Genomic DNA, 19,899 nt, shown 5'->3' with positions numbered 1-19,899 from the left:
TATCAACTTTGCTTAAAGTAAGTGCAAGTGCAATGAAATATTCATAAATAAAATCAGGATAAATCATGTTACTAATAAAGCTCTAGTGATAAATAAAAATCATGTACAAAGAGATGGAATTTGTATGAGACAATCTTGCTGAGTAATAAGTTGGTGGTTTTTTTTTTTTGCCATTCTGGCTAAAGCCTTCTGGTGCCTATGCTGTTCTCAGCAACAGAATAAGTGAAAATCTGTAGCAGTTAGATGTAGTGGTTTTCCTTATGGTTATAGGGCTAGTGGCCATATATTGTAGTTCAGCTTATTAGCCTTTAGATGGCATTAGCTCCTTGAACATTTTAGGTTTTAATTTTTTTAACGTGTTGAAATGTGAGATGAGGGAGCACAGCAGTAACTTCTGAACTCATATTTTGTTAGGGGAACACAGTCAGTACACTCAATGCATGCTGCCCCCTTCCCCCCCCCAAAAAAAAAAAAAAACAAAACCAAGAAAAAAAAACATAAAAAGAGGTTTTTGACTGCAACCATGAAGGATGCAGCCCAGCTCCAGAGCACAGAGCTGAGAAATGTCCAATTCTGAGCTTGGTCTCTCCCCAGGCATTGTACTACAACAGCTCTGAGGTGTAAATAAAGCAGCAGGGGACTGTCAGGTTGTTTTCCCATCTATTCTGCCTCTGCCAGCTGTATACAGACACAGAAATACACTTTTGTTGGCTTGATGCCATGAGAGGCTGTTTGCTCGCTGAAGTGATACATTAGTGGCTCCCTGTGCTGTGGCTAGATCTAGTTCTATTGTTGATGTGTGAAGTGACAGTATGGCAGTATGTAGTTGTGATTTAAGATTATGAAAAGAAGTATAACCAATAGCACACTGCTTTGCTGAAAATACTGTTGTGTTCCTAGGTTTTGTGAACCACTGCAAGTAACATTTGAAACTATAGATTTTCCACATATTGTGTTGCATTTCAGTAGGATACAGGGCTTCTGCATGGTTTTAAGTACAAAATTCATGTGCATTCTGTGTAAGAGATAGTACTAATTCAGCTGATGATGACACATACGGGCATTTAAACTGTGTATGCCTCTACTGCAGAATGTTTTCAATGATATGACAAATTAACTGAATGATGCATTAACTGAAAAGGAAAAGAATTGACTAAGGCTGCCAGTAAGTTCCTCCTTAACTGCAGACCTTTTAAGCCTTTTTTCGTCTCAGTCTCAAAGCACAGAACTTCTTTAACAAGTGCTGCTAGATCCATTTTGTAGATGAGGAAACTGGAACATCAAAATTTGACGATATGCACATGATCATCCAGGAAGCGTCTGACATATCTGGAAATGGAACCTGGGTGGGTTCCTCATCTCTATTCTTGTGCCTTAACTGCCAGATTAATTTTCCATTTGCTGTACATCTTTATATGGTAATAGTGTTGCTGTTTTCCATGAGATAGTCTGAGCTAGTGTCCAGATTGGAACAATGGCTATGACAACTGTTTTCTCTTTGATAGTGTACCATAAAAATGCACAGTGCTTTAAAGTAAGCACATGTGTCAACAGGGAACACAAAGTACTGAATGCTGCCAATGCCTGTTTCCTTGACTTAAAAGTGTCTCCTTGTGTGTGCATGAAGTTTAGACTCCACAGGATGCTACTCCGTGGATTTCCACTGTTTTTTCTGAAGTCAGTGAGTCTGTAGCTATATAAGTGAAGTCTGAATTTTGCCTTCTAGTTTCAAAGTGAGCATTTAGTAATCAAGTAGACATGAGAGTGTATTTCGTGCTGGCTTTTAGCTCAATGATATACAGCATTGCAGTTGAGTAGGCTTGCATTGCAGCTGCATCTCAGTTTGACTTAGTAAGGTTGCTAAAGGAATGTCTTGTTCTCATGCCATATTTGTCTTGCTCTTTTTTGTAATTTATTTACTTTAGAGAACTGAACCAGACTTAAGCATCTGTTTCTCAATGAGATTTGGGGAGGGGGGGGAGAGCTTTGACCCAGTATTACAGATGGTTTCACTAAAGAACGTAACAGTTAAGTGATTATCCCAAGGTAATTCAGTGAATGGCCCAGCCTTCCTGAAAATGTTAAACTCTTCTGGCTCCTTGTCTTTTAAACTAGTCTAGCCGCTAATCATATTGGCTCCTAAATGAAATGAAACTTTGAGAACTGGAAGTCACTTTTCATACTGTCTAATTGCCCATCTTATGTGGGAAAATGTCTGTAAAAATCCTGCCTGGGAATCCTACCAAATTTTTTTTTTTAATAATGTTAAACAAAGCTTTTTGCATCAAATAGTTTATTATCTGTTGACATTAATTCACAGGGAGTATACCTACGTAAAGTTGAGCACACGTTTTACTGGAACGAAGCAAGAGTGTGCAGCACCTGTGAGGTGAGGTTGTATGTGATCTGCCCAGCAGAAAATAGATGCTGTTTAAGAAAGACAGTTTATGCTATAGCCAGTATAAAAAGAAAGGGAAAAAATTATCTCAGGAAAGCATCTTTTCTTGTATAGTGATTTTTAAATGGCAAGCATTTCCAGTTACTCAAAATTTTCCTTTCCAAGTATTATTCCAAGGGTTTCTTCTCTGTGCCCTTTTCCCTTTCCCATTCTTTTTGTTTCAGCCTGGATAGTATTATGATGACCATGACAGTTTGAGGCAGTAAGTGAGGAAAGGTTTGCGATGAGAATCTGTTATTAGACTAATATAGTGGTAAAAAATGGCCATACTTTAAGGCACAGATGTGATCTGAGGAAAGGTTTGTTTGTCCAGTACCTTATCTGTATTTGTTACTGTGTCATCTGGTTTAATAATAAAAAAAACCCCTTGGCTTTTATTTTTCATTTCCCTGTCCAATGTCCCTGTTCATCCCTGTTTCTATTGTGAAAACAATTTGTGAAAACAAAGGGAGTCAAAATATGTAGAAAGTTGAATAGAAAAGGAATGCTAAAAGGGGTTTTTTACTTACTCACAGGGGTTTTTGTTTGCTTTTGGGAGAGGGAGATGGCTTCTAATAGCAAAACATTACTTAAAAACAAATCAGTAAATGCTACTGTATAAATAAATTGTGCATATAAATTAATGTAAGACAAAAATTATTAACTGAAGATATGCACCTTATCATTTTAAAGTTTTAACTTGCATCTTTGTATCTTTTAAAAAATACAATTTTATTTTGCATGTCAACTTTATAAACAAAATACATGCGTCTTTCAGTTCTGTGGCTTACAGTGTAATAATACCTACTGATGTAAAGGTATTTTACCCACATTAAATGCCAATTTCATACTTCTTTTAACATTCTTAAAATACAAACTATTTTATGTAAATACCTCTCTAAAGAAAAATCCTTCCTGATTTGCTATAAGGTGAAGCTAAAGATATATACACCTAGCTAAAGAATAACCTGAACCAAATTCTAAAAGTTAAAAATACTTCTGATCTGGGAGAAATCAGTGTTTGAATACCAAGGTTTTACACACCTCTAGAAGTGGATTGACATAACCAGCTATTCCAGGATAACAGCTCTTGCTTGGATAGGCTCTTGCAGAACAAAAAATGGGTTTATTCCAAAATAATCAACCTTTTTACAAAGTAGAATTACTCTTCAATGATTGGATTATTGTATGCTGAAATAAAATACTCACCTGAGAAGAGCTGGTTCAACCAAATAACCACTTTGTAACAAATGTTTTGGTTAGTTTCTCTGGGGTAGCTAGGGTAAGATGTTGGCATCCTGAGGTTTTCAAATAAGGGGAAATTAAGTCAGGTTTGACTGAAACAAGTACCTAGCTCATTGTATCACTCCTTACTCATCAAGACATATAGTATGAAATTTCAGAAGAACAATATTTGGGAGATCTTTCTCTAAAACAAAATGTTATGTTTCCGGTGGAGATTGCTTGATTTCTTGCTGTTTAAGCAACGTTCACATTCAGTTCTCTTCAACACTGTCATACTTACTCTGGCAACAAACTCAGCTGATGTGTTTGGCTGACATTGTGCGCCTCTGCTCTGCGTTTAGGCCACTGGAATTCTTAACATTTCCAAAGGGGTTTCCATCGGTTGTTACAGATTCAGGGCTTTTCCTGCTGTGATAGCAGACCATCGTCTCATTCAGATATTAATCCAATGATCAGGCAGCAGAGTGGTGACTGAGTGAGACAGATAGTGTCTTCTTCTACTAGATTAATCACATAATTGTCTGTCAAATTACTCAACTTTCCTCCATCGGCACTGGAACTGAGACTGTCTCTATTTTTGCCAAAGAGTATTCCCCTATCTTTGGCTATATTTTAAGCTTTTCCAACTTGTGCAGGCTATCTCTGCCTATTATTTTTCTGACATCATACATTTTGCTGTCAGTAATCCAGCAACACACAAATAATTTGTTTTTTATGTTTGTAATTTATGCTCTGGAGTTGAGTAAATTGCTGCACTTCAGACCCAATCCAAAGTCTAATGAAGTCATTGGAAACATTCCAGTTGACTTCACTGGGCTTTACATCAGGCCCATAAGTAGTACGTGCCTGCCACTGAGTCAGAACTTACAAAAGACAAACAAAGCAGAACATTTGTTACCATTCTTAGCCAGTCATGGTAAGGAAAAAGAGCAAACAAGAATCAGAATACAGTTTAAATTATAACTATATCAGCTGCTAGTCCTAAATATTGCTTCATTCAAAGACACAGTTTGACAATAAAAAAGATACTTAAGCATCACTGCATTGAAGGATTTGAGAAGAGGTTTCTTTTATTTATTTTTGATTTTTTTCTTATATTTTAATTGGCTATTTAGTGGATTCTACATCATGCTAACATGAGTAAAGCTCTTGTGATTGCTAAATGTTACTATTATTTTCAAAGTCTCATTTTTACATGTTATAGGGAGCAAAGTGCTGCAGCTAACACCAAATGTGTGAATCACTTGATGAAAAAAAAAAAAAACTTAAGAGTGAAGGAAAATAAACGGTATTTATTTTCTCTTCTACAGAATCCAAGTAGCACTGTGAGAAAAGGGGACTCTTTCTCCTCCTAGTAATGCTAAAAATTGCGTAAACTGTGAAACTTTTCTTGAAGGAACTGAACTTGAAATGTTTAAAAGAAAAAAAGCACCACACTATGACTTTTCCCCAGGGGTGCAGCAGCCTTTGTAAGGTAAACAAGCTGTAGCACTGTGCTGTGGGTGCAGGTGGCTAAGTAGTGCTCATCACTATCTTTAATCCCAGGGGAAGGGAGAAAACCTTTTAAATCTCTCTATCAAAAATTGAGGCAGTCAAGCTGCAAAGGAAGCCATGACAAGCTGACTGTGTAGAAGCTGTGTGAACAGTTAATTCAATTAGATCTTTAATGCAAATATATTTGGTATACTGTTGCATTTGCATATCCCTCAGCGAGGGCTTACGTCAACATTTTTAGTACCTCTATTGAAATTAAATTTGTGAAATATATATAACTTCAGCATCTAGAAGACAACAGATTGAAGTACCATTCATTTACTAAATGAAAAAGAAGATTAACTGAGTTTTAGGGTGCCAGAGGAGAATCTGGCAGAATCTGAAGAATCTGGTGGAATCTGCCAGAATCTGAAGATCTGGATTCTCACAATTCTAAACAGATCATGTAAGATCAGATTCACAGATTTAATTAGATGTATAATTTGTTTTTGGCTGTAATGTTATTAAGGATCTGGTCCCTAGTTTTGCAGGTCTTAGTTCTTTGGAGGTTTCTCTCAACAGCATGTCCTCAAAAATGGAAAAAAAGAGGAGGGGAGGGGAAGTGCTTTTAAAGTTGGATCAGCTCTCTGATCTGGTTTATTATTCAGCTCCACAGACAATCACATTATAACAAACAGGGCGTCAGCACAGGCGTGGAAATGATCAGTGATGAGGAAAGGGGGGCTGGGAGCACTTTGTCAGTGTGAGAAGTGGCCTTGGAACCAGAGAGCCTCATTTCCTCAGGCCTCATCTACACTACAAAGTTTTCTAAGAAAAGTTGTCTTGAGTTCCCACACAAGCTTGTAAGCTGGCAAAACATAACCCTTCCTTTGAAAGAAACTGTCTTCCCATACCATACCAGCCCTCAGCCCCCAACCACACTGCTAATGACAAAGCAGCACTGGCACCTAGAAGCTTCTGCCCCCACTCATAACAAACTTTTTTTAACGAGTAAAATTTCCTATAGGGATAGGCATGCTGCCCTGGCAAAGGCACCCAGGTGGGCATGTGCTCTGGTGACACAGCAAGGTCGGCAGATGTGAGCCAGTACAAGTGCTAGCAACAAGGTCTTCTGCTGCAGAAGAAGAATATCTTTGCTTCCCACACCTGGGAAGTGATGGGACTGGTACTTGCATATCTCACGGAGGTCTTTGGAGAGGTTATAGTAAAGCATTCTGGTACTGGGCTCTGTGTGAGCACTTTGGTTATATGGATAATACTTACTATGAAAACTACCCTTAATCAGTTTCTTGAAGACTGGCAAGTTCCAGGCTTCATCTTGAAATCTGTTGATTAAAGTAGCACTATTACTGTGAAGAAGGATTGAATTCAACATTTATAAATGATGTCGGTTTGTCCACGTCACAAGAAGTGTTGTTTTGTTTTAAAATTGTCAGGGATAGTTTTACAGTTGTAAGATCTTGTAATGCTTGATATTTTTCTTATAGGCCCACCTGTAATCAGGAGATTATTTAAAAATACCACTACTCCAAAGAAAAAATGTCTTTCTAGGTCTTTTGGGGGGCAGAAAATTTTGCAGGTATGAGCCCCCAAAAATTTGAACAACAACAGATAAGAAACCTGAAAGTTAACCAAAAAAGTAATGCAAACACTGATTTAAGGGGGAAAACAATAATGTTTTAGTAAAATAGAACTCAGTTGTTTAATTAGAGCAGGAGGGAAAGACGGAAAAATAATTTTATTAGTCGCAGTAATAGTAACATCATTTTGTACTCCCTGTTGTAAGGAAATGAGGATTTTGGTATTTCCAGACATTCAACTTCTCCACTATATTTTTGTTCTGTTTTTCTATGGAAGTGAGGCCTTTGCATTCAGACTGTTACTGCCAGTCTACCGTAATAATCTTTAGACCTATTGGTTAGCCAAACTTGGTGGAGAAGTAGGGGTGTCAAAGGCATTAGGAGACCCAAAGACACTGCCTCCATGGTGGGTGAAAGCTGTTCCAACCCATCATCTTTTGCCTGCAAGAAGCTGTAGTCAGTTGCCTCATCAGTGTGGGTATCAGTGAAGCAAACTGCTCGCAGTAACAACTCCACACCAGCCATAGCGCATATTGCCACTTGCTAATCCAAAACAGACAGAACACCTAGAAGAGGACTGGGAAATAGGGAGAGGGAAAGAAAGGAGCACCAAAAAAAACCAAACCAAAACAAGCAAACCAAAAAAAAACCCAAGAAGAGAGACAAGTAATGTTAGTTAAAGTAGGATGTCAGCTTGTAGTAAACCAGACTGTCTTTATTGCACTGGTTACCGAATTGGTTTGGTACCTGCAAACCATTTTCTGAGACCACCAATCTGCAAGTGTATCTACATTCATGAAATGTAGCCTCTCAGAGCATCGCCATACTTTAGATCAGGAAAATCTTACATTTAAAGACAACTTATTAATCATAGTTCTCACACATAGTTCTACAGAAATGTCCAAATTTAAAAAAGAGAAAACATTTTCTATTCCATTCATGTCTGGGAATGATAGGAATGAGAGGAAAACGGACTTTTATATCTATGAGCAGATTTCCAGAATTTCATTTAATTGTATTTGGGAGACTTGTCTATTGATGTTGTAGCATTTACACTGCCTGGTGACTGATACTGCACTGCTTTGTAACTGTTCGGTCAGGAAAAACAATATAGTACAAAAGTAGAAGCACGTGTAGTAAACCAACTTGGTGCACACAACAGCAGGAAATCCTTGTGAATGCAACAAGTGCATGAGGTAAATACCATAGCAAAGAAGCCAAAACCAGGATATTTTGTGGTGATTTCCTTACACAAAATACTTGGATCAGTTGCACTCTCCTGTGATTAAGCCAACATCATGTTTCTTTTCTGTCAATACTGACACTGGCAAGTGGTTATGCAAAGAGGTGTACGCCAGTGAAAGCAGCAGAACTGAATGAAAAGCCTGTTCCTATTCCCCACCTCAATATTCCATCAAATACACTAAATGGAGCGAATGGGTTTATTTTAAAAACTTTGTTGTATTAATTGTCTGAAGAATGTCTGCAACACAAATAGGACCACTGTTTACATTTTGAAACTGTTATTTTTTTGCTAAATTAATTCAGCTCTAAAAATGCTATGTAAGATTTGCACATAAGCATTCCAAATCCTCACAACATCCTTATTTAGTGGAAACTTGAAAAACTAGGCCTTGATATACAAATGCGTATGTCTGTACTAATATAGTCTAGGCTAAGGCTTCTACAGACTGTTGATAATAATTCTCATTCTGATGGCAGGTGCTGAGAACATTGTGGAACAGCAGTCTGATTTGGAAAAATAAGACCAAAATATGCATAATTTCAAAATTATGAATGCCATAGTCTCAAAATTCGGAGGGCTTCTGCTGTTGGTTTTCATTATTCCCTCCTTTGTGCAGGAGTATCAGTAAACACACTGTTCATCCTGATAAATTCCATCCTCATCATAATGAATGTCGTTTTCTCCTCATCCTTGAATACAGGGGTATAAGCCATTATTACGGAAAGCACAGAAAAAGCCAAGAAATCTTTTCATGTTTCTTCATTGACTCCATCCTCATCAAAACATGTTATTGCTGTAATCTGAACATAAATTTCCCCGAGTTTGTAACTTCTGGCAATTTTCTTTTGAGTTTAATATTAAGACCTCCTTTGCACTTATCAGATTGATCCTATCTTTCAACCAAAAGCCTTCATTCTGTGATTCTGTGATTATATCGATTCAAAATACCTTTTCTTCAAAACCTTTACCTAAAAATGAAAATAGCTAGTGTTAATAGATGTGGGATGTAATAGTATGGAATAATTATTTTGTATGATGAAAACAGATAGAGGTACTGAATAAGTAATTCAGCACTGCAGCATTAGCCCTTCTTTGTTATCAGATGAAACTTTAAAAGTACATACACTTTCAAATACCACTTTTATCTAGACTGTGCAAAATTTGAAAATAACGTAACTTAAAACTGAGAAATGTTTTCCCTGTCAGCTGCAGTGAGAATAATGTACAGGAAAAGGTGATGTAATGATCATATCACTTACATTATTCTCTCCCTAATGAATAATCTTCCACACTAAGGATGAGCTCACTTACTATTATTGGAGTCACATCTGTAGGCCACAGTACACTGCTGAATGTACTGGAGTTTTGATGCTGTATAATCTGCCTGTAGCTAACACCTTTCATTAGAACTGCAAAACCATTATATGCACTACATATGGAGTAAATTTTCCTCATGAGGAATCCGACAGAAAAAAAGAAACAAAGCTTTTATTTGCAGCAGTTGTACTTGGGATTCACACTCTTCCTAAGCACAGCTATATCTTTCTTTGAAAACCAGTCTCAGACTATTATTAGTTTGGAACATCTAAAACACGTGATGAATGTTTTCTGTTCTCATTTCAGCCAGAGCTCACATGATTGATACAGTAGTCTAAGTTTAATTTCAAACTAAGGATAGAAAATCCACTCTATTCCTATTTGTAGCTTCAATGCAGACAGTCAGTGTGCTCAGTTGTGAAACTGTGCAACTTATGTAATGTGCTTTCTGTAAATGATGAATCATGTTCTTATTTAAACCTGGTAAAATGAGTAAGGCTGGGAGTCAATTTGGAATTCAAGAAATAACATAATTAGAGCCACTGAGTAATGTAATTGAGTAATATAAATGTCTTGAATACACAAGCTTTTATTAATATTAATGAAGCAGGAATGGACAGAGAGAATATAGTGTGTGTAGAAAGTCTAAAAGAAAGAATCTCTCCCTTAGAATAGGCACATTCCCTTATGCCGTTCACTTTCCATGCATCTAATCCAATAATTGTAGTGGGCTGGAAAGAATGCTAGGAACATTTTAGGCTCCAATTCAGGAAAGGGTTAAGCAAATGCTTAAAGTTACATGTGTTTCTTTGTGTTTTGCTGAGTGCAATACTAGGAGCTGAACCTAGCAAACCAGATTCCCTTTTTGTGGTGGTAGTGTGTATTTGTGGCAGCAGTGATTCTATGGCTCACTGTAAGCTTCTCATTTAAGTAGCAATAAATTTTTCTCACTTCGGTGTTTTGTCTCCGTATTTATAAAACTGCTTTGAGAAATCAATTTTCATAAAAATTTTGAAACTAAAAAGATCTCAAGGATTGCAAAGGAAACTCAAAAATCATTCCTCTTCCAAATATGGTCCTAACACTATAATCTTGCCCCTTAGCTAAACAGCCTGTCGTCACAAATCCAAAACTAGGCGTGTGTATATACCCCCACGTACACAGACATACCCTTATATAAGCAGTAGTTACACAGTTTCAGATTCAAGAACTTTTCATATTTTACAGGTCATTAGGAAGAAAATTATTTCCCTCTCATTTATCAGTCTTCATGCACGTTAAGGGAAGCCCCGTGATTTCTATTCTCTTACACTTTTCCCACCTTTTTCCCCTTCTGTTTCTGCTTCTCATGATCGCCACAGATGTTAAACTTGGGTGGGGCAGGCTGAGAAGCTGGGAACTCTGCTGCCCAGGCCTTACACATGTCAGTCACCTACTTCCTCTCTGCTTCATCTCAGCTGCCCTTTACGTTTCTTTAGCTAGTCAGTAAGTTAACCAGCAGGCGTTTCCTGGATTCCTGCAGAATTCTTGCCCTTGAATTTAGTTTTTTTCTGATTAGTAGACAGTTCATTGTCGCTTTCTCCTGTGAAGCTACTTTTTTAACTTGTTCAGAATACTGTGATTTTTAAAAGAAATTAATTGAAAAAAACAAGCAAAAGCAAATAGGTTAGCATGTGAATGATGCCGATTAAACTTTTGAATACATTAGGTAAAATCTCCATACATCCTGCCTACCAGAGTAAGAACGCTCAGTCGTACATGTGGGATAATTGATAAGTTTACCTCCCCAGGTAGTATTAACCCACTCAGGCTCCCCCACATTGATACTCCGATGTGCCCGTTCTTACAATAATTGAGCTAGCTCCTAGTCCCCCTCTGACTCCTTTGTAGCATTCTGGCTCTCAGTGTCCCATAGCAGAATTAGTCAATGCTGCCTGTATGCATGAAGATGAAGCGAGTGAGTTGCTGGGGTGACCTGTGGTCCAGATATGCTGCTCTGTGGGAAGTTCTTTTCAGGTGACTCTAGCTGTAAGCTGGAGCAGCTTGTCAAATTTGTGCTGAGGTCTGCACCAGCCTCAGGACTTGCCCAACTGGGCTGTGCTAACAGACAAGTCCCCAGCTTAGATATAGCCTAAGAGGTACCATACCTCCTTGAAGACTGCATGTCATCTATCCCTATGGTTATCTGTAGAAATTAATATCACCAACAGCTGACATTAGTGGAAGCTTATCATGTATAGGGATTTTCACTTGCTTATGAACATTTGAACTGGACTCATTGCAGTGCAATGACATTTTGTCTTCCTCTCTTATGTTTAACTGCACATCTTTCTTCTGTCACTGTAAGAAAACATTTTAAACTTTAATTTCTGGGATATGGATGTTTCTTCTAGATTTACTAAACGGGGCCTACAGTGCTTGCCTTGACACATTTCATGAACATTTTTTATGTTCCGTTTCTATCAATCAGCTCTCTTTCTCCTAGCTGCATACCATACCCTTTCCTTTGAGAGACATCGAGATTGTTCCCCTGCCCCATTTCAAGACCTGAATAATTCTACAAAATTAATGCATGATGTCACCTATGGGTAGAAATAAGCCATTATATCCCTCATCGCTGTATTAACCATTGAATTATTCAGCTCACTCTCAGCCTTCATACAAATACATCACATTTTATAAATTTTCTGTCAGTTGATATTTTTAGTGGATAAACATCAGCCAGCAAAATAAACATTTCCATTCCATAGTATGAGATAGAAAGTAGGGAAATACGTTTGATTCCTCATATTAATTTCAGCTGTCCAAGTATTTTTTGTCAGAGTTTGTGTCTAGTCTTTGCCTCTGTAGCCATATTTCTGTAAATTCTAGAACAAATCAGTTTTGTTCTGTGCAATGCAACACCAAGTGAAAGCATCAGCCCCTAAACTGACAAGCCAGTGAGTAACTTTCCTCTCTCTCGGACTGCAAAACGTTCAGAAGTATATATGTATATATGTGTATCTTTTAACTACAAAATATTTCTTCAGGGAATGTGAAATTTCTGTAATCGCAGCAATGGTCACAGAGTACAGTAAAACAAGAGTACAGATGATTACAGTTTGCACAAAGTGGATGAAAGTTTGTTTCCCCATGGTGCAGCAGGTAAGGAAAACACATAAAACCTCCTTGTCAAAAAGAGACGATGTTTCCGCATAAATGCACAGCTTTTACTTTTACAAAAAGCACTTGTTTCGTCGATTTTCTTATTTAGCTTCACTTAAAAAAATCAGGCACAAGAAGAGTGAATTGAATGGAAAATAGAAATAAAACTGTTTTCTGTGGAGAAAACAGGGAAGGAGTAGAAGCCTTTCAGAGACACTGATCAGGCTGCCTTTTTACTCTTCACTCCTGCTTCAGCATCTACTACCATGCTTCATTTCATACCTCAAAGCTGAACTGTAGTCTACAGCAATCCTTGAAAGGCATTTTTTTTTTCCTCCTTGATTTGAACATTTTTGAGTCAATACTTCGTAAAGTGGCGAATAGCTCCCAAGAACCATGTGATGAGAACGTTGCCTCCTTGATAGGAGTATCTGACATCAAAGTATCTGACAGACAACCTGGAGTAATTTTTCTGTTTAGAAGATTGCTTACTGCCAGTCTTCCTCTTACGGCATATAATAAAGGACAGTCCAAATAAGAAGTGGAAGTCTGGTATTGCTGAAAAAGAAGAGAAGTTCTTTCAAGCGTAAAGATTATGGGTTCAGGTTTTTTCCAGTAAGGATCCAGAAGATTGAATTAGCTTCTGAAGTAAATCTAAATGGTTTAGTTTGAAAATCAGATTGGAAACCTCAACCTTTTGCATGATTTAAGTGCTTTCTTGTTTCATTTGGGTTTGACATACCACAAGAGTCAGACACTTTTGTGTTCACGTTTCAGTGCAGATGGTACTCAGGATAAATCAGTACATACACAGTTAATGTTAAAAGGCAGCTACTTCTGGGTTTAATCATGGTTACTGGTTATCAGTGCAGAGCAAAACTATGGGACAACTACAAGAGAAGTGAGATTCAGCTCAGTGGAATGCAGTTACCCAGATCAGTATTTCTCTATTCATCTTTGATTAAATCATATGTGCTGGACTCAAGTTTACTATCTTGTTCAAGGAATGGCACTTCTAGGAGCACAAAACTTGTGAGTTCATGATTTGTTCAGTGAAAAGAATACTGCCACTCACTACATAATCAGCCATATGAGAGCTTCATTTTTAGAGCTCTTATTCTTGGCACCATGTCATTACATCAAAATTAAAGTTTTCATTTAACAGGTTAGTTTATTCCTAATGGTTGCTAATAAAGGCATGAAAACATGACCCAGATGTGCTTCCTCCTATGATGTCTGCTTTCAAGATAAACCAAAGCTGCTACAAGATAAACCCAGTGCCAGTATTCTGGGAGTCATGTCTCTTAAGTAACTCAGCAATACTTTGTGCATAAGGGGGGGGGGAGAATTTCACAACAAGCTCAGCCTGCAAAGTATGCAGATACATACTTCAGCATTTTCACTAAACAGTAAAAAATTATGAAGGATTAACTAGCGCTGTTTCCTCTTGCTTTCTGAGAGGGTCTGTGGTGTCCTATCTCTGCCACTCAAAATGGGAGTAACTCCACACTGGCAAGCAAAACCATGAAAGCCTCATGTCCTGATGTGCCCACGACTTTTGACAGGTCGAGTCCAACTATGCAGCCACAATTACGTAGTCCTACACGATGTCTCCTTTCCTAGTGTGGGACCAGTTGTATCCTGCTTACATGCACGAAATCCACTGGTCCAGAACACAAAGGATATAGTGTCCAGCTCAATCATGCAATGATATTCACCATAAGAAAATTAAAACTCATCAGTGAGAGAGACACAATTTTCTTAACAATCTCTCTAAGGCACCTAAGAATTACTGCAAATCATACTACCTTCTTTTCCCTGTACAAGATAGACTTCTTGACCTGACTTCAGTAATATGAATATACAAGAAGATACATACTAAGAAGCAAATAGCTAATGAGATATTTAATAAAAACAAAACAACCCACTGCATACAGTTCTACAAGCTAAAAAAGTATCACATTTTTCATTTCAAAATATTTTTAAATTGTGCAATAGGACACAAGTAGGTTTAATTTCTAAATGAAGTAGCTTATTAGAAGAGCTGGTTTCACACACAAAAGCTGTGAGTGAATATTGTCTTTAAGTTCTACTTTTTTCAAGTGCTTTGAGATACATTGTCTCTGATAGATGACTAATATATGAATTGCACAGAGTAAGCTTTATAGATTTTATTTAGCCTAATGTATAAATTTATGTCTGATTTTCAAGTTCACTACAGGTAAGCGTCCATTTGCCAACTCTGAGAACAAATGTTTCAAGTACCAGAAAATTAACTGTAATTTTAGCTGTATGCTATGCAGCTAAACCTGATACACTGAAAATAAAAATATTATAACTACTGTTAAAATTCCCTGTACTACAGATAAGTCATCTGGTGTGCTTTTGTATTTAGATTATATATTCTGATCAATGGAAACTTAAATATTTAGATTTCAGTCATCTTTTTCATTTCACGTTCCCTTTGTTGTAACTCCTGACCTCTGACTGAGAAAGGATTTTTGAAGCCTTCCCCAGCCTTGGCTGGTAGGACAGCACTAAAATCCATGCAGCTACTGAAAATGTCCTTCTCTCTCTAGCTGCAGAAGCTTACTGCCTAATCCCAGAGAATTAATAAATCACATAAAACAGACAGTTAAGGAACTCTTGGACAATTTAGGAAGCACTGTCAGCCTTTCCCTCTGCCCATGGGTTCCCTACTGATGTCTACTCCAGTGGCCTACCTCAAGACTCTCACCAGATGTGATCAGCTGGGTTTCACACTCAGGGCGGTGGTGACACAGAGAGCCCATTCATCCCGCTGCAGAGTGCATGGGCAACTCTTACCCCCCAGGTGGAATCTCCAGGCAGCTCAGAGCCCCATCTGGTAGCCATTCGGATGATGTGAACCCAGCTAGTATTTGAAACGACTTCCTTCTTCTTTCACTATGCCCCATTGTTGTGATGAGACGTCAGGACTGCTGTGAAGCCCAAAGTTTATTTCATGTTATAGCATTAGCAGCAAACAGTTTTATGAACTTCTTCCAGCCTTCTCGGAAGCTTGAGGGATGCTTCAATGTAGAAGCTGTCAGTTTTCATCAAAAGTTTAGATAAATGCATAAATGGATATGTTTAAGCATCTGTAAGATAATTTATTTCAAAAACGTCTAGGAAAGCAACTGGCTAGTTATTTACCACTTTGGTTACCATCATTGAATGTAGCTGGCAGTGGAAGGCATTTAAATTATAGTTTTATCCTGGTGTTTGATGGATTTTACCAGAATGTGAACAGAAGAAATATTTCCATCACTGGGCAGTAGTATCTTTCAGCTTTCATTTTACAAGTCGATACTGTATTATAGAATACAATAAATGGGAGGAACTCAGAAGATTTTCTAGATACTTCTCTTACTGTCATTTCCTGTAAGGAATGTTACGTTTATGTAGTACTTAAGCTTACTCATGTAATGCCAATCTCCCCCAAATTTTAATCATTTTGTCAGTCAGATTGTTGTAGAAATAGGTCTGAAAACAGGAAAAAGTATGATATAATCAGAAGAGAAATGAGTCATATTTGCTGCCCTCAGGTCTAGACTGACCTAGTGCATGCCATTGTAAAATCAAGGATCTTAATTTGGTGGTCAATTGTAAAATGCACCTCTTGGTACATCTGGAGTCTTCCAGCTGTGTGCACAAAAGTATTAGATCAACCTAAGCTGGTTGTGAAAAGGATAAGATTTTTAACCAAAAATTTTAACTAAAGGTTAACTAGAGTGACTTGGATAAAAAATGAGACTTTGTAAATACAGAGAAAATTACAGTAGTCCTATGTGAAGCTTGAGAAACAAATGCCTCCTTTAAAAAGGTGAAGTGAGGACCAGAAATTAGGGTTTACCAATGCAGAATTTATCTATTTGAGATCTTGCATCTAAACCCAGGGAAACCTTCAGAGCTATAGGTCCATTATGGGACCCATAGGTAGTAGCAGTCTCCCTACAGACAAAGAAAGCCTTAGTCTACCTACATAAATTCCAAGAAAAAGTCCTGAAATGTGTAACTTGAAATCAGAGCTGTCACCACCAAGTTTCTTCAGGAAAACACCTGACTTCAATTCATTCCCTGAATACAAGCTTCACAAGTATGCTTTTCACCATGAGGCAGATCTTGAGCTAGAAGTAGCAGTTATCAGATACAGTTCAGGTATATTTCAATGCAGTAGAAATCCACTAAAGGATGTACAGGGTTTACATCAAAATTAATGTAAAAGCTCTTAGGATGATAATCCAATACAGCCAACTCCTACCTCAATTTTGATGTCAAATTTCATTAATTCGACCTTATCCTAGTCCTAAACTGTATACACCTTCCCATTGTGCCTTGGTAGAGTATATGTCATATATGAAACACCCTTGCATATTTAAAAGCCTAAGAGCCAGGAATTAGGACCAGTTGGCTCTTATGCCTTTAAATATGCAAGAGTGTTTCAGAGCACTCTGCTGAACTGCTGTAAAACTTCAAACTAAACCCTGTAACACTTCACCACTGCTGGTGCACTTAATCTTCCACCAGAATCTTCAAGTGTGGTGCCAGCATCATTTACACTAACTGAAGCTCAGGGGCAGTGCCAAAAGGGGAGATCCTACTGTGCCCCAAAGCGTGCATTTCCACAGCCTCCCTCAGGCTTGACACTGGCATTTGAGCAGCCAGGCAATATACCAGGTGACAAAACTGATCTGGCTAAAAACTACATCACTAGAAGAAAATAACTCATCTCAGAAAATTGGGGTGGGGTAGAACCCTTTCTTTAAAAATTTAGGTCATTTTAGCACAGTAATGATCCCCTAGACTGGACCTTCTATGCTTAATGGATAATCCCATCCTGGCTGCTTTTTAAGCAGAAGATCTACATGTTGAACAAGTGTGCTGTCTAATTTATTGCAGGAATGGAAGGGTAACTACAGTGCAGAACATACTATACAATAACTATTTTTAAGCTACTAATGTGCTGGAAATTTGCATGAGGAAGTGGATTCTCATGAGAAAGAGGATTTAAGATTTTAATTCAGATGGTCAAAGCCAATGAACTTTTTGCTCTGGCCACTGAAGTCTCCTAACTCTGTGGAACAATGAGCAACAGCATGTGAGTAGATTCTTATTTTGAGAATGTTGTTGCAACATAAATTTGTTTTATATAAAAGGTACTGCCTAGAGAGCTTTTTAACTGTAAATAAAAGAGCATTACTTAGGGGCCTATAAAAGCATAATTCACAGGACAAATATTTCATTTGAAGTAATGCAAAAAATAATCTGCTATATTAGGTCATAAAGGAAAATGAATATATAGTCTCTTTTCTCCAACTATTCCTATCACCAGAATATGAGATACTTTGGCAGAGCCCTATGCAAAGAATAATCTCTCCTCAAAAAAGCTCAGGATAGTGATAGCGGGAATCTTGCAAGCCAACAGTGGGAATAAGCTCATCAGTATTTGTGTGGGCACACACGAAGTCTGTCTGTGCTAAGCTTGGCTGAAGCCACTACTATGAGTCACTCACAAATTTAAACAAAAAGTCTTGTGGAAGATTAAACAGAGACTGAATAAGGAGTTCGCAGCCTTCACCATGTGTATTTAAGATCCTGTTCATTTTACTACAGATTCACAAAGTGAACAAAACAAGGGAGCATTTAACAAGTGTTGAAGACAAGCATCTTCAGCGTTCCAGGTTTTTCCTCATTCTCCATTTTACTCCCTGCAGCAATTTGAAGGCATCTAAAATAATTTGTTTAAAATGTGCTTTAAATAAGTGTTTTCTCATCAAAAACTCTCTTCACATTTCAGCGCAGCTAGCTGAGCTATATTGGTGTTGTAAAGATCAAAATTTAAGATGAGTTGTTTTGAATGCTTCTTGACAAATATTTTGAAAATGTAAGTTTCGTCATATTTCTTTCTGACTGAGGAAAGTGAAGAACTTTGAGAAGAGATGTCTTCGCATTTGTAGGTGGAAAGACAAAGTAAGATGGGGCATTCTGTCAGCTTTATATAAAACAAACAGAAAGCAATAACAAGGGATACAATAGCTGTGTTATTCTGTTACTCTACTGTACAGTACTCTAAGTACTGGTAGTTTCTGAAGGGTGTAGAAACAAAGGGATTCATTCTTCACCATACCTATTCTGAACATCAGATCTCTGATGTTCAAGGCCTGAATATTCGTTTTTCAGAAACAGAGGCTTTCTAGATATCTTTTAAAAATAAACATAGTTTAAGATACTAAGAAAATGATCCTATCTTCTTTGCCTTTTAGGTGACTATCTAGTTAAGTCTGTACTTACACTGTGGATATGTTTGTCAGCTGCCCCCCTGGAAGTAACGAATGCAGGAGATTGTTCCATTATCTTGTAAATTAAATTACATACTAGTTAGCTGAGATGTGACACCAGCAGTGTACTGCAGCACATAATTCAATCCAATTTCATTTTTCTCATCTTTGGGTGCCACTCGTAAAATCCAGATGTATTGCCAAGCTCTTCAAACACATTTCCAGCAGGAACATGAGCTGAACAAGAGCCTCTCATTCCTTGACAGACTCCTCAGGCAGCTGCGTGGGTGGCTTTGGAGTTTCTTTGTGGTCTTTCATGTGGTTGAGTTGCTGATGGGCTGTTTTGTCTGCTTTGCCCTCCTGGGTATCAGTTCCCTTTGGTTTTGAGGAATTCACACATCTTTATCCATCTGAGAATACAGTTCTGTGTAAAACTCTTTGAAATTATGTAAAATGTACTTCTTCATAAGAAAAATGTATATCTTCCAAATCCATGACCTGGATTACAGTTGGATTCCATAAAACCTTAAAATGTGACATTGAACATTTGATTTCAATTGTTTATTTATCTGTTTATAATAAAGGTCATCCTTAAAAAGCACAACCTGATTATAGTTTATGGAATATCAGTAAAGACAAAAAATAGAAGTTAAATGTTTTCCTGCAAAATTTCTCAAGCTAAATTTCTTGACTGCTGCATCCAAACAAATCCTATGTATAAGATACGGTTGTGTAGAACCAATGGCACCGAATTGTGTTTTTAAACACACTCCCAAATATTTCAAAAGCTGGCAAAATTTTAAGAGTCCTCTTGCTCTTCCTTCTCTTTCATCGGCTGCAGCTCCTGTCTGTGCTCCCAAGAGGTTAGGAGCACTGTTCTTTTCTACCTAGTTGCAAAATGGTACCAAATGTAATCACATTAGCTCTTATATTTGCTTGGAAAAAAAAGGTATACTATTTTTCTACACATAATAGATAACGCAGAGTTAAACCGCATAGTTAATATGCTAATGAAGATGATTAAAAAAATTGTTAAGATTAGTCCTAGACTCCTGAAAATCTTTACTTTGAACTGCTAACATATGACAAACTGTTAGATGTAAAATCTTTGAGTGTTACCACCTGATAGCCTGTTAC

The sequence above is a fragment of the Nipponia nippon genome, unplaced genomic scaffold, assembly GCF_047370975.1.
Source record: "Nipponia nippon isolate SJK-2023a ecotype South Korea unplaced genomic scaffold, ASM4737097v1 scaffold_6, whole genome shotgun sequence".
Classification (NCBI taxonomy): Eukaryota; Metazoa; Chordata; class Aves; order Pelecaniformes; family Threskiornithidae; genus Nipponia; species Nipponia nippon.
The sequence above is the reverse complement of the archived record's forward strand: the minus strand, read 5'-3'. Positions refer to the sequence as shown.